This window comes from Rattus rattus, chromosome 7 (assembly GCF_011064425.1).
Source record: "Rattus rattus isolate New Zealand chromosome 7, Rrattus_CSIRO_v1, whole genome shotgun sequence".
In the NCBI taxonomy this organism is placed as follows: domain Eukaryota; kingdom Metazoa; phylum Chordata; class Mammalia; order Rodentia; family Muridae; genus Rattus; species Rattus rattus.
The window spans coordinates 58,694,407-58,708,885 of record NC_046160.1 but is presented as its reverse complement, the minus strand read 5'-3'; the positions used below and the strand labels follow the sequence as shown (position 1 = coordinate 58,708,885).

The 14,479-nt window shown below is 40.7% G+C and overlaps 1 non-coding gene across 1 annotated transcript; it reads right to left on the bottom strand.

Moving 5' to 3' along the window:
* Positions 1-5,786: 5,786 nt before the first annotated feature.
* On the bottom strand, positions 5,787-5,915 carry LOC116906462. Its single transcript, XR_004388717.1, has one exon. It is a non-coding gene; the product is annotated as a small nucleolar RNA SNORA17 (small nucleolar RNA).
* Between the last annotated feature and the right edge of the window lie 8,564 nt (positions 5,916-14,479).

Sequence of the window (14,479 nt, the reverse complement as noted above, 5' to 3'; positions counted from 1 at the left end):
CATGTAAAGTGGAAAGCAAGTGGAGAGAGAGTGAGGTGTACATGAGATTGTGTGTGTGTGTGTGTGTGTGAGAGAGAGAGAGAGAGAGAGAGAGAGAGAGAGAGAGAGAGAGAGAGAGAGAGAGAAGGCATGAGAACATGTGAAGAATGGGTGAAGAGAGAATGTGAGGTGTGCATGAAGAGTGTGTGTGTGAGTGAAAAGGTGATGAACAGAGGTGGGTATGCGTTGGGAGTTTGAGAGAAGAAGAGCACAAAGGAGAAAAGCAGAGTGCTCAAGAGAATGCAGAGTGCGTACAGCTTCACACACTGCAGGCAAGCGAGCAAAAGAAAAAGAGAGCAGAGAGAGAGAAGAGAGAGTAACTTTAAGCCTTGAAAAATTGACTCTCAGTTTGTACCCAAAAAGTAGTCTGTGTATATTTATTATGCGCCTTCCAGATACCCCTGCTTCCTGTTCAGAACTTTGGTCCTGTGACGAGGCTGGACCCCAGCATAACGTCAATTAACTTTATTAAGACAATCCTTCACAGACATGCCCAAAGGCCAACCCAATGTGGACGACAATTCTTCATGGAACCTCTGTTTCACTGTGACTCTGGGTTGTGTCAAGTTGATAATTAAAGCTAATGACCACAACTTGTAGCATAACTTCCTACTTAACTTCTTCCCCTTATTTTAGTTATCTCACCTGTAAAATGAAAATTAAACCACTTCAATAAAGTTATGAAATTAAGTTACTTGATTTTTGTACAGTGATTGACAAACAGCGTGCACCTCTGGTAATATATTACCCTAATTACTAAATATCACTCCTAAAAATAATTTGTGCTATGCCGATGTCCAATGGTTATTTAGCAGCAAAGTATTTTGAACTTCTCTTGAGTTAAGAATGAATTACATCATTTTCTATTACAGAAATGCCATGAGCTACAAATTCACTAATCTTTCCTGTGCTATGAAGTGACTATTACTATTTTGACATCTTAGAAAACACGAAAAAGGGAGAGAGAGAAAACAGAACATAATCATGTTTTCTGCAATGAATAACCCTACTCTAGATATTTCTAACACATTTAAAGAAATATGTTTAATTGTTCAAAAAATAGAATACAAGCACACACACACACACACACACACACACACACACACACAAAGCCCCACACAAATCACATGTACATACAAGCAATGCTAATGGACTTGGGAAGTTTTATTATACACGTGTGTGTGTGTGTGTGTGTGTGTGTGTGTGTGTGTGTGTGTATGTTAAAGAAGAGACCATGAATTTGATAGAAGGGACATGAAGAAAGTGCAAAAGATGGAAGTGATATAGATACAGTCTTCACATATGAGTTCTAAAAAATAAAATTATATAAAAATAAACTGTACTTTATGTTTTTGCCTTCATCAAAAATGTTAACATTGCATGTGCATGCTGTTAGTCTAAAGGGAATATGTCTATAACTTATTTTAAAATTACAGTGGTGGAGTGTTCACCTAGTATTTACAAGGTCCTGGTCTTGGTCTTTGACATTACCAAAAGAAATTAATAAAGGCTATATGGTTTTTTAAAAGGTATTCTTTGTGTTTTTAATGTTTTTTCTTACATTTTAATGACCCCATTTTCATATACAGAAATAGGAAATATTCTAGTGAGTTTGTCCTTTGCTTATCATAAATGAACTATTTAATTGTCAAGCTACCTCTAAGAGACAGGAATTCATACTATGCATAAGTCATAGATTAGGAAACTAAAGTTAAATTATTTCAGTAGAATCATCATAGATATTAGTGACTGAATGAGATCACAGTCCTGCTGGTCTCCAAACGCATCATTCTGCCCATGCTGGGTTATCTCTTCAATGTCAAATGAAATACACGGAATCCAAATATTTTTACTTAGTGTCTCAAGGATTTTATAAATATACAGTGATTTCGTATTTTTCTTGTAATGTCTTCTAATTTTCATGGACTTTTAGAAGTGGATGGCATGAGTTCTTTAAAATGCTTATTTTGCTAGACACCTTTAATTCCAGCCAATGAGAGGCGAAGGCAGGCAGATCTGAGTCTGAGGTCACCCTGGTCTACTACAAAGAAGATCCAAGACAGCTAGAACTACATAGAGAAACCTGCCTTGAAAACAGACAAACAACCAGAAATAAACAACTAAGTATTTATAGCACTCGGGAAAACACCCTGCTCACCAAATGGGCAGCAGTGTAGAGCTGGCTTGAGAGGGTTATAGGTAAGCTGACCATGAGGACATGAGCACACAGGAGAGCTGGCCTTGCCAGTTGTCTGCTGTGTGGTGGCATGGGCTAAGGAGAGATGTTCTCCTCTGCCCTCACTGCCCTTATCACCTGAAGCAGTCAGTAGAGCTGGTCCTGGGTCGTGAGAGCAGGAAAGCTGGACCTGTTCCTCATAGATTGCAAAATTTGGAGAATGGTCCCTGCACCTTGCCTTGGCAGCAGACCAGAGCTAGCCCTGGTTGTAGGGGTTTGCAGATGAGCCAGCCCCAAGGACATATGAGTGGGAGAGCTGACTTGGCCACCTTGCCTACTGCAGCATTCCAGAGAGTGGGCCTAGCATCTTGCTTGGGCAGCAAAATAGAGCTGTCCTGCTGGTGTGGGTCCAAATGAGCTGGTCCCGAGGGTATGAAAGCAGGACAACTGGCTCTGCCCCTTGCTGGAGGAGACATTGGGTGAGCTAGCTGGGACAAGATGGAGAGCTCACCGCAATGGTGTATGTTGTGAGTCAGGGGAGAGAACTGGCAGCTGATTAGCTCACATACCATCCATGCCCATTCCAGGACTTTGTGTTAGTCCACACCAACCTCTAGCTCATCTATGAACTGTGAGAGCATATGTAAGGTTTGGTCCTACAGATACAAAGCTTCAGGATCCCCATGCCATGAGGCAACAGGACCTCCAAGAAGAGATATTAGAGAGGATCTAGTATTCATAGTGTGGCAGAAGCCAAAATAATATTTGTAAGTAAAGAAATGTGGACAAATAGTATATTATGGAACACACTGTGACACACTACAGCTTCCACGAGATTTTATTTTTCTTTTGGGAGAAAGATTATAAGAGCAGAGGGTAGGTAAGTGGGATTGGGGAGCATGATGTAAAATTCACAAAGAATCAATAAAAAGTATTTAAAAAGAAAAAATTTGTAGAAAAAATGTATTTATTAAAAATGCTTAATTTAACTTCAAAGTATAAAAATTTTCTTGATAGAAGGATATTGCTAAAGTTCTTTTTAATCATAGTAGGTTAAGGCTGGTTCTTAATCCAATGGAAAATAAAAAAGGAGGCATAGAAAGAGAAAGTGACTGAGAATTGGATTTAGAAAAAGAGAAAAGAGGATAACTTAATCAACAACAGTATTTTATGTTCATAAAACCAAAACATTGTCTTCAGTAAAACTGTATGACATGGTGTGTCGAAGAGACATGGCTGGTACTTAAGTTCTACTAGGTACTATCACCTCTGTGTATTGTCATCTTATTTCATGTGTTTGTGTGATGTAGCATCCGCATGTCTGACCCCGTATCAACAGATGCTCGGTTCTAGGACAGTTAAGTTGATGGGCAGAGTCAAGTGGGCAGTAGACACTGAGTCACAATGCCAGGTGTCTCTGATGCCAGGGTAGCATCAAGGTGGCTTTAAGAGCAGGTATGACCAACATCAAATTATGAGGGGTTTTAAATTCAGGAAACACCTACGATGTAGCATTGTTATTTTAGAAGTGAATTCCATGTGAGAGAACTATTTGATAAACCATTCTTTAACGTCACCCAGTATCCCCTAGCTCCACAGAAGAGCATTTGGGAACATCTTTCAGAACCAGGCCATTCCCTTCATCTTTAAGAGAAAAACATGATTTATTTTCTATGTCCCATTCCCAAATTGCTGAAGTTTGAAATCTATCAGCCACACCTTTTTTTTCTTTTTTCTTTCAACATTTTACTGGTTCTTTGTGACTTTCAAGTTATGCACCCATATCCCACTAATTTTTCCCTCCTCTCATACCTGTCCTCCACCCTTGCAACCTCCTCTCCAACATAGAAAAAGAAATCCTGTTGTGGAAGCTGTAGTGTGTCTCCTTTGTCCACATTTCTTTGCTTGCAAATGTTTATTGCAATGAGTTGCTGGTCTGGTATGAAGCCTCAGGCTTCTGATACCCTGGGGCATAAAGATCCTGTAGTTTTAGATATTTAGAACTGGCTCCTATATGTACTCCAGCAGTTCATCGATGGGGTAGATGTTGGGGTTGGCCAGTTCAAAGCCCTGGATCTAGGCCTGAGAGGAATCTGTCTGCATCAACCCATTGGCTTTCCCACTCCCGTGCTTTTGGGGCTGACTCAGAGGCAACCAGGGCCAGCTCTTCCTGTCTGCTCAAGCAAGGTACAGGCACCTGTTCTTCCAAGGGTTTCAGCTATGAGTAACAAGGCCAGTTCTCTCCCATTCTCATGACACCAGGGCCAACTCACCTTTCTGCCATAGGTAGCAAGGAATAGAGTTGAGGAACATACATCTCTCCCTCATCCTTGACACTGTACATCAGATGAGAGGCAAGGCTGGCTCTCCTGTACTCATGCCCTCAGAGCTAGCTCACCTGCAAGCCCCACAGCCAGAACCTGCTGAACTATGCCTTCCAGAGGAGGTGCAGGGACTGCTCTCCTAAATGCATGGGGCAGTTGGGGCAGCTCTCCTGCCTGCCATAGGTGGTTAGGGGCAATGGGTAGGATAGCTTTCCCTTTCCCATGTCAATGTATGGCAGACATGTGGTGAGGCCAGCTCCCCCATCCTTACACCCTCAGGGCCAGCTCACTGGCAACCCTGCCACCAGGATCAGTTCTGCTGTGCTGCCCAGGAAAGAGGCAGGGTCAGCTGTTCTGCTCTTTTGACCCTAGAGCCAGGTCTCCCACCTGCCTTAGATGGCAAGGTTGGAGGAGGGGAAAGAAGAGGGTATCTCTCCCTCATCTATGCCACTTCACAGGAGATGAGTGGCAGGGCCAGCTCTCCCATGCTCATACCCTCATACCCTCAGACAGGTTCAGCTGCAACTCCTGCAATGTGCGAGCCCACTCCCCACAACCCCTCTACTCCAGCTGGCTGGGGATAGAGTGAGCTTTCCTGCTCTTTTGCTCCAAGGAATGACTCTCTCACATTGTCCAGGAAACTGGTGGGCCAGTTCTGCACAACCCTCAGATATCAACATGGCCCCCGCAGGTGCCGCCCAGATCACGGACATCCACATGGACTTTGATGGTAACAGACCCCTGTTGCTGAGTCACAGACCCAGACATGAGCACTCAGTGGCAGCACAGGCCTGACCCCATGTTCCTATGTGGCAACCCCGGTTACTTACATCAGGCTGTTCCTCACTATCCTTGACTCTCCAGTTCTCCCTCTCTTCCCTGTGCCCACATCGTTCCACTTCTCTTTCTATTCCATTTCTTCACCACTTATTGGCTCCTCTTTGGTGCCTGAAGTCTCTGAGTATGTGGGTTTATCTCAGACTTGCTATGCCCCATCTCTGCATTATGGCATCGGGCAGCGGTTATCTCAGGAATGGTCTGTTCCCTCCCCAGGTCTGCACAACACAGGACTGGTGGTCATATCTGGTTAGCTCCCTGTCAGCAGCCACATGGTGCCAGTCTGAAGGTCATTTCAGTCTCACTCCTCGCTCAGCCTACCTGCCTGAGTTTCTCCATTCAAGGGTCTATCTCAGACTCACTACCCCTGGCGCTGGACTGGGGGATTGTCCCAGGATAGCTTTTTACAGAGCATTGGGCTACTAATCATTCCGTGGTCACAGGTCAGAACACTGAGCATAGACATTTCCTCTCTCCTCTGCCACTTACTGATGTACGTGTGACATGGCAGTCACATCCATAAAGCCTCTAGGGGCAGGGGAGCCACACCTCTTAAAGAAAACAACACACATTTATTTAAATTTATTACTTTAATTTCTTGGTCCGTGTCCTACCTATCCTTGATATAGGACATAGATTATCTCCTTCTGCCTCTAAATTTAAACAACTTTTAACATCCTTCCTTCAGCTCTATTTCTTCCTAATAATGTTTTTTGGGATATCACCCAAATACATTTGAATGGTCACCACGACTGCACAATTTCCTAATGGACATCTATATTTGTCCCCTATTTATAACTTGTAACCCCTAAAATGCAAAAATCTTCCATCTAAAGGAGGTAATAAGTCAGCTTCCCAAGTCCAGCAGGTCACATTGTCTCAGTGATTTCCCTACACAATACCTTTAGCTGTGATCTCAGCTCTTTGGAGCCAATGATTATTTCAATCCTGTGCTGTTGGATGATACACACAAATATAATTTGTCTTTTTCTGGATTTTCTGAGACTGGGATTCAAGGAATTTTTTCACTCGACTACCTTCTTGTAAAAGGAGAGAGAGAGAGAGAGGGGGGGGAGAGCGCTCAGCTGCAATTCTTCCAGAGCTAGAGGCTTATATTGGAAAGTCTTCCTCTGTGTCACTTCTTCCCTTTATTTTTTTTTTTTTTTTGGTTCTTTTTTTGAGCTGGGGATCGAACCCAGGGCCTTGCGCTTCCTAGGCAAGCGCTCTACCACTGAGCTAAATCCCAACCCCCCTTTTTTTTTTTTTGAAACACGCCTCTCACTGATCCTGCAGCTCACCATTTGACTAGACTCGCTGGCCAGCAAGTCCCTTGGATGCACCTGTCTTTACCTATCAGGGATGAAGATGCAAGGGTGCATGCGACACCAGACTGCTTACATCTGTGGTCTGGGGATCCTCACTGAGGTTGCTGTGCTTGTACAACAAGCACTTGACCCACCCAGCCATTTATCTCCCCAGCCCCAGAAAATATTTCAAATTCTAGTTTCCTTCCAAATGTGTATGGGCGACTAGATAATAAAATGACATCATAATAATTATTCTTGAAGCTATCTTAGATGCTCCATATCTTTCCCATTTTCATAGTATTTTTAATATTAAAATATCATTTCTGATTTCACTATTCTAAAATAAAGCCATTCAATTAAGGGTGGCTTCTACTTTACCTTTTTCAAGATGTATAGAGATTCAAGAAGGCAAAGGAATCACCAGACTGATTGCCTCTCACGCCCCAACTTGAGTTCTGGAAGTGTTTTGTAATCTCATCCGTCAGCAGTTGAAGAAGTCTCAACTTGGCTCATACAGTATTCCTTTTTTTTTTTTTTTTTTTTTTTTTTTTTTTTTTTTTTTTTTTTTTTTTTTTCGAGCTGGGGACCGAACCCAGGGCCTTGCGCTTCCCTAGGCAAGCGCTCTACCACTGAGCTAAATCCCCAACCCCAGTATTCCTTTACTAACATTTATTTCCTTTCCTTCACAGTATCTTTGGTGCCTTTATGACTTTATATTTCTCACTCCTGTTACTATAAGGTCTACTGCTTTATGCCTCAGTTTCCCTACCTACAAAATTTGTCCTGTGCATCATGCCACTTACAAGAATTGTGTATTTTTGCTGTTCCAAGCTAAGTACTTCTTGACCAAGGAGAGTTTTCAAAAGTATGTTATGCAAATGAGCATTTAAGTTAATTAAATTCAGTGACATTAAACTAACCATAAAACTCCCAATGTGTACAAAATGACTCATTTCCAGCAAGCCCTACTTAATAACACTAAATTGTAAGGGGTTATGATTTAGTTAGATTCTGTGCCAAACAACCTCAAGACTACAGTTTAAAGGCATTTTTTTTTTTTAGAAAGAAAACTGCACTGCAAAAGTGATTATTTTTGATCATTCTGCCAAGAAAAAAAATTCCTTAAGTCTTGGGTCTTGCTCCTATATTACAGGGAAATGGAATGAAAGAATTTCTCACATTGGTGTAGAATTTGAGAAGAACAGGTATTAATATTAATACGACAGGGAACCAGTCTCAGAATAGGTGACTTGCTGCAGGAGATGTAACTTGATCTTACCTGTTATAAACTCATTAAGGCTTCAAACATGCTAACACATTTTGCCATAACAAGCTCACTTGTAATTAATATTAAGGATTAATATTAAGGAATAATTGATAAAGTATCAAAAATTTAAACAATATGTTTTCTTTTCTGCTGTTGTTCTCATTAGGAAAAAGTGACCTGGAATCCCGATTCTCCTGCTTTATGAGCCAAAGTTAATCTATAAAGCCCCACCTGTCTAAGGCAAGGTAACATCCTGGAATACTGAGAGTTGTGGTTCTTAGAAAATAACAAAGCCACATGGGAAATATGGTGACCATATGGTTTTGTCCTCAAAAAGCCCCTACAACACATGTCTCTGTAACTACAACATTTATTTCCTCAGATGAAGTGGTGCGGTGAGAGCTATACCCAAGCTGTGCAAATACATGGCTCTGGCTGAGCCTAGAGTATTTCTATCATTGTATCAACTATCCCTAGGCCTAATTCTGGAAGCTTCTAGATGCTGTATACTCTAATCTTCTGTAAACCTGGACCTTTATGGGTTCAGCTTTCAGTCTCTATCTGCTAACCTAGGCTTAGAATGTTAAAAAAAAACCCTCACATTTCTAGCTCTTTCTGAACTCTCATTGGCTGGTTCAACTCAGCTGTTCTGGCCCAAACGTCTCTCCAAGTTACTGAACTGGTAAAACTTCTCTGGTAAAAACTCCTCCTTTCTCCCTGCACTGATCTTAAGTAGCCTCTCCTGTCCTCATGAGAGTTGGACATATCCTATCTCTGACTCTTGTTAAATCTTTCTCTGATTTGTCACTTTTGTCTACCCCTCAATTAGTCATCACTTTCCAATATAGCTGCTTCCTTCTACAAACTAACTTTACCTTCAATATTTTGGATTAAATTTGTGTTTTAAGGGCATCTGTTCCAGCTAAAGGGATTAAAAGTGTGTCTGAATTCCAGCCAGATTACACAGACCCCGAAGGTTTTTGGATATGATCTCTTGCTGGAGCAGCCATTTTGCTAGATTAAAATTCCTCTACATGCCTCATTACAACTAGAAGAATTTCAGAGAGTGGGTCTGACCATGGTCTATCTAGTCAGTATCTAATAAAACTTGCTTCAAATTTGGCTCAAAATTGTGGAACTGGTTTTTCTCCTGCTAATCTCAAAATTAACCCTTGGAGTCCCATAGTGAGATAAAAACCACAATGTCCCCCCTAAATTCTGGAGTTAGGTTCTTCACCCCAGGACTGGTGGGCTGCCCTAGGGTTATGAACTTTGGAATATTAATCCAAAGCGCTGAGACATGCTTTCTGTCCTTTGAATCTGCCCCATAGTGAGCAACCATGTGGTAGAAGTCTCTCTCTCTCTCTCTCTCTCTCTCTCTCTCTCTCTCTCTCTCTCTCTCTCTCTCTCTCTCTCTTCATTTTTAGCTTCCTGTGCCATTTTTCTGCCTGGTTTCTGAATTCTGGCTATGGACTACCCAGATTTGGGAATGGAGGAGAATCTGATGATGTCTATAAACCCTGTTCAGACTGAAGAAAGTTGTCTGACAACCCACTGGTTAATTCTGGATAATTGGGAATGTTCAGCCAGAGGCATCAGTTTCTTCTAACATACCTTTGAAACCCTGAAGTTTCAATACCTAGGCTAATCATAGGTGCATTCCATAATCCCAGGAGTATGGGGGGGTGGCAAGATGAGGGTTTGGAAGGGCCTAGTATAGATCTAGGAATCAATTGGACTCAGAGAAGCCCCTGATCGGTTCCTAGCATCTGAGTTGTACAATAAGACTATAAGAAAATTTCTCTTGTTCAAGCTAGTAGACCTCAGAAGGACTCCAATTGTTAAGCATGGCTCGTCTATATTTTCTGTTGTTTTGGCTCTATGTCTTGTCCTGTTTCTGTACCTGATGATGTACCTGTTTTGACTCGTATGTGTTTGACTTGTATATGTTTTGACTTGGGGCCAGTGGGTAACTTCAAAAGACTCAGGGGTCCAATATACTACAGCACTGCTTTGTCCACTCAGAATTGGATTCAACAACATTGGCTACCAAGGTGTCCTCTGTTTTACAACATTGGTGGGCATAGAAAAAGGTTTCTCTGTTTGTTTTCAATATGTGAATGTGGCCCCTGCATGTTTCCTTCTGACTAGTCTGGGATGTCTGAGCTTACTTGTGCTGTACACAGTAACAAGGCTCAGAATTTATCTCTGGGCTTCCTAGCCACTGCATCTAATGCAATAGGGGTTAAAGTCATTTGTGTATAGATAATATTTAAGTTGTTTTATGCTGTACTACTTTTCTGGACTTGGGTTATGGCTCAACTTTTTTCAGACCCAGGCATGCTTTTAAAGTCTATATCCAAAATTAAAAACTTTGACAGGGAGAAAAGAAAAATCAGAGTAGCTGAAGGGATTATTGATGTCATTTAATTGTCTAAAATTATTATATGAACTTTCTATATCTCAAGATGTGTGACTCTACGGGATATTGCTAAAAAATGTGTAGTATCTGTAACAAAAAAAAACCTTCAAACTTGTAACATGGGGTTGAAACATAAAAGTTTGTGCATAGATAATCTTAAAGGAACTATGTGGCACGATTCCATTTTGGGATATAACCAACAAGTTGCCTGCTTAGCCATGTGGCATGCAATTATCTTTGCTATGGTTGTAGAGGAACAATATCCTATGGCTTCACTGCCATCTTGATTAAAGACAACCATGTGGTGTGGCCAACCAAGGAGACAACAGGTCTCCAAAGATACTTTTGAACTGGGATGGAATTTTGTATGATAATTCCTGCCCTGTCTTGAAAACAAGGTTTATAAAAGATAGGATTTAAAAATAATACTTGTAAAATGAATTATTAAAGCTGTATCTCCAAGCATTCACATGCAAGGATGTAGCTTGTTGGCAGTGGCCAAACTTTCTGACATAAGAGTCATTAGATAATATTGGGTTTAGAGACATTGCATTGTTTGTACTGTTAGAGCTGATTTGCCTTGTGTGGGTTATGATTGTGCCCTTTGTCTTCACTCTTGAAACTAAAAAAAAAAAAAAAAAAAAGGAAGATAATCTATTTTGATATTGCATGAGCACACTATTGAGAGATTTTAAACTTCTTTAAATGAAAAATTTGGAGTTTTACAGAAATTTTAAATTTAAAAAGTAGATATGTTTAAGGAACAACTTTTAAAAATATTTGTTCGTAAGGCTATGAGACATTTTAAAGTTTTAAGATATTTTATTGTATTGTCTTTATTAATATATTGGTAAATAGACAGATAAAGGGTTGAAAAGCAGGGCCCCAGCTATTAGCACCAAGCATTAAACTCCAGAGATTGGGGTGTTCCTATTTTTGATACAGCGAGTCAATGAATAACCTAGGCATCCTGGTGAAGGTTTGGAGCAATGGTTCTCAACTGAGGGGTGGTGAACCTGTGGAGGTCAGAAGACCCTTTCATATGGGTAGCCCAGGGTCACCTACAGTCACATGTTTGCATTACAATTCATAATAGTGGCAAACTGTAGTTGTAAAATAGCAACAACAACCATTTTATGATTAGAAGTCACCACAACATGGGGAACTATTTTGAAGGGTCACAATATTGGGAACATCGAGAACCTTATCTAAGTTCTATTCACACTAAAAATGAATATCTAGCCTACTTGTCTTTGTTAAGTTTTATGTATTTTATAAACTGAGTCATATAAAACACTGTTATATTCTGTAATGGTGCACCATAAAAGGATCAGGAAAGTTCCCAGTCTCTTTGTGGACTGTTTTTATGAGTTAAAAATCTTACCTTGATGCTAGAAGACCTTCAATTCAGAAATTTGTCATTTTTTAAGGCTAATCTTATTAGGGATGAAGCTATAAAAATCCTAATTTTATAAAAGCTATTAACTTATTGTAAACTGCTAAAGATAATTAAGACATACAAGTAAAAAGTTAGTCACCTCATAAAAGAGCAAATTCTTTAATATGTTCACAACTATCCTTGTAGTCATGCTAAGTCCTAATGTAATTAATTACATGAAAGGCTTTATTTTGCCTCCCATATATGGTTTCAGCCTAAAGCAAATGAAAAAACAAACAAGTGTTGTTTAGCATAAATATACTTAATAGACCATGGGCCTCAAATTTGTCAGAGATCTGGTAAATATGGCATTTAAGATATTTAAGGTTACTATTACCAGCAGAGATGCCGGCTCTGAGCAGTGACCTGCAAGATCTCCAAGAAGAGGATGGATCACAGCAACAATGGTTCCACCTGGACTGTGGTACTGCTAACTAACCACAGGACAAGACTGCCCCAATGCCTTGCCCTGCTGCCAGGACACAGCCCAAATTGCAGACAAACAGGGCACCGGAGAGTTGATTGCCCATACTTTGCCTGGACAAAGTAATGCTCCTCCCACAACCCCCACACCCCACACCATGTTTCTTCTCACAGGAAAGCCTCGTTTCTTCTAGGCCTGGCAACACAAGACTGGTGCTGTCCGTTCCCATCACCATGGAGACCACAGGAGCCTGCAATGACCATCTAGGTAATGGACTAGTCTCTGTCATTTTAATTGTCACATAGGCCAGATTATATTTTCTGCTAATAATTTATCCTTCTCAGATCTATGATGGCATTGATGACGATGCTAACTATAGATTTATCCCTTATCACCAGCAGGCTACCAGCTCCTTCCTCCAAGGCTGCAGACACGTTGATATTTTAGCTAAAGCTACTAGGACCCTTGTTAAGAAAAGGAAGACAGGTTTCTCTTGTTAACAGACTTCCTATTAAAGGATAAACAGTGTTCAGGTGTAGTTTTTCACTAAAACATGCCTTGCAATGACTGTTCACAATAATAACTACTCAGGTCTCTCAGAAATGATTAGATGGAAAGAAAAAGAGTTAAAGTCTATGCACATTATAAAGCTTTAAAAATAATTTAAGGTCTATGAAAGATGGAAAATGTTTCAGATTTCTCCCCTGCCCCCTTATGCTATTGTTACAGTAACATTTCAAAGGTTTAGAATTTTAAGATTTATCAGTGGAGTACTGATAGGTTGGTAGAGCACTGACTACTTACTATTCAATCACAAGCTGAAGATTTTAAATTTTCTTTGGTTGTCTTCTAAATATAGACTTAAAAATACTTCTCTTTGGACTAAACCATATATCTGGCTCACTGGACAGAGAACAAAAAGTTCATGCTTTTTAACCCAAAGCTATATTTTTCACTAGGATTCAAAGGAGTCTACTCCAGCTATTTTTCAATGTGGATTTCACTACAGACTAATGTTATTGTATCTAGAACTCTTTTCTCCTTTTGTGAACTAAAAATTCATGAAAGCTTCAGGGAGTCAAAAAAGTCCTAGGACTTGGATCCACCCGTCACAGGTTAAACCAGCTCTAGATTAGTACAGTCTGTTTCCTCACCTGTCCACTGCTGAGAATATGATCTCTTTCCCTGGTTTTGAAACTCCAATTACTAAGACTATGGGTCTGAAAGTTCCAAATTTTAATTTCTGTCCCTAGTCTATACTTGTCTCAGCAGAGTTTTCCTTGGCTGACAAGCACCATCAGGAATTACCTGTGTACTGCAAACTGCTGAGCTCTGGACTTACTGAAAGCTGGTGTAAACCAGTCCAGCATATGTGGTTGTTCCATGTCTCTTCAGCTGGATCAGCTAACCGGAAGCTTCTGACGAATGCAAAATTCACTGCCTTTTGACTAGTCTTTGACTACTAGCCTTTCAGCTTTCCTGGGCCCCTAGTTTCAGTTGGAAGTAGTTACAGAAGAGAACATGTCTCTTGTCCCTTAGCAAGCTAAAATGCTAACCCAAAAGGAAGTGCCTTGACATAGGGGACAAAGTAGCTACCAATTGGCAAAACAGAAAAATAGGACTAGATTTATCAGTGGGTAGATTTGTTAACTGAAATATTACAGTAGGCCTGCTCTATGTAGAAAAAAAGAGGTGTTATATGGTTTTAAGAGAAAAGTTATTGCTCCTATACAAACCATTAAGGATTATAATCTGACTGTACTAAAAAATATTACAAAAGGAAGACCTAATGTAGTATCCAGCATGGTGTGGATAGAATGGCATGGTTTCTGCCCCTGGGACAGGGCCAGCAGACATGGGTCTCCATGAGTGTCTATTGCTACCATGGACAAGGCTTCTTTGTATACTGTACTTATTTTTATGTTCCTCCAAGGAATGTCTTCCCTGCTGACGTCAATGACTCCATGATAATCAGAGACAGCACGAGTCTGGGAAGCAAAGGTGTGGTTAATTTCTTAACACTGAGACCTTCAGTAAAAGAACTCTTGAAACATGGGTTCAAACTACCGAAAGACTATACATGGACTGACCCAGGGCTCCAATTGCATATGTAGCAAAGAATAGCCTTGTTTGGGCACCAGGGGAAGGGGAAGCCCTTGGTCCTGCCAAGGTTGGACCCCCAGTGCAGGGGAATATGGGGGTGGGGGGCAATAAGGGGGATGTATAAGGGGAATACCTGTATGGG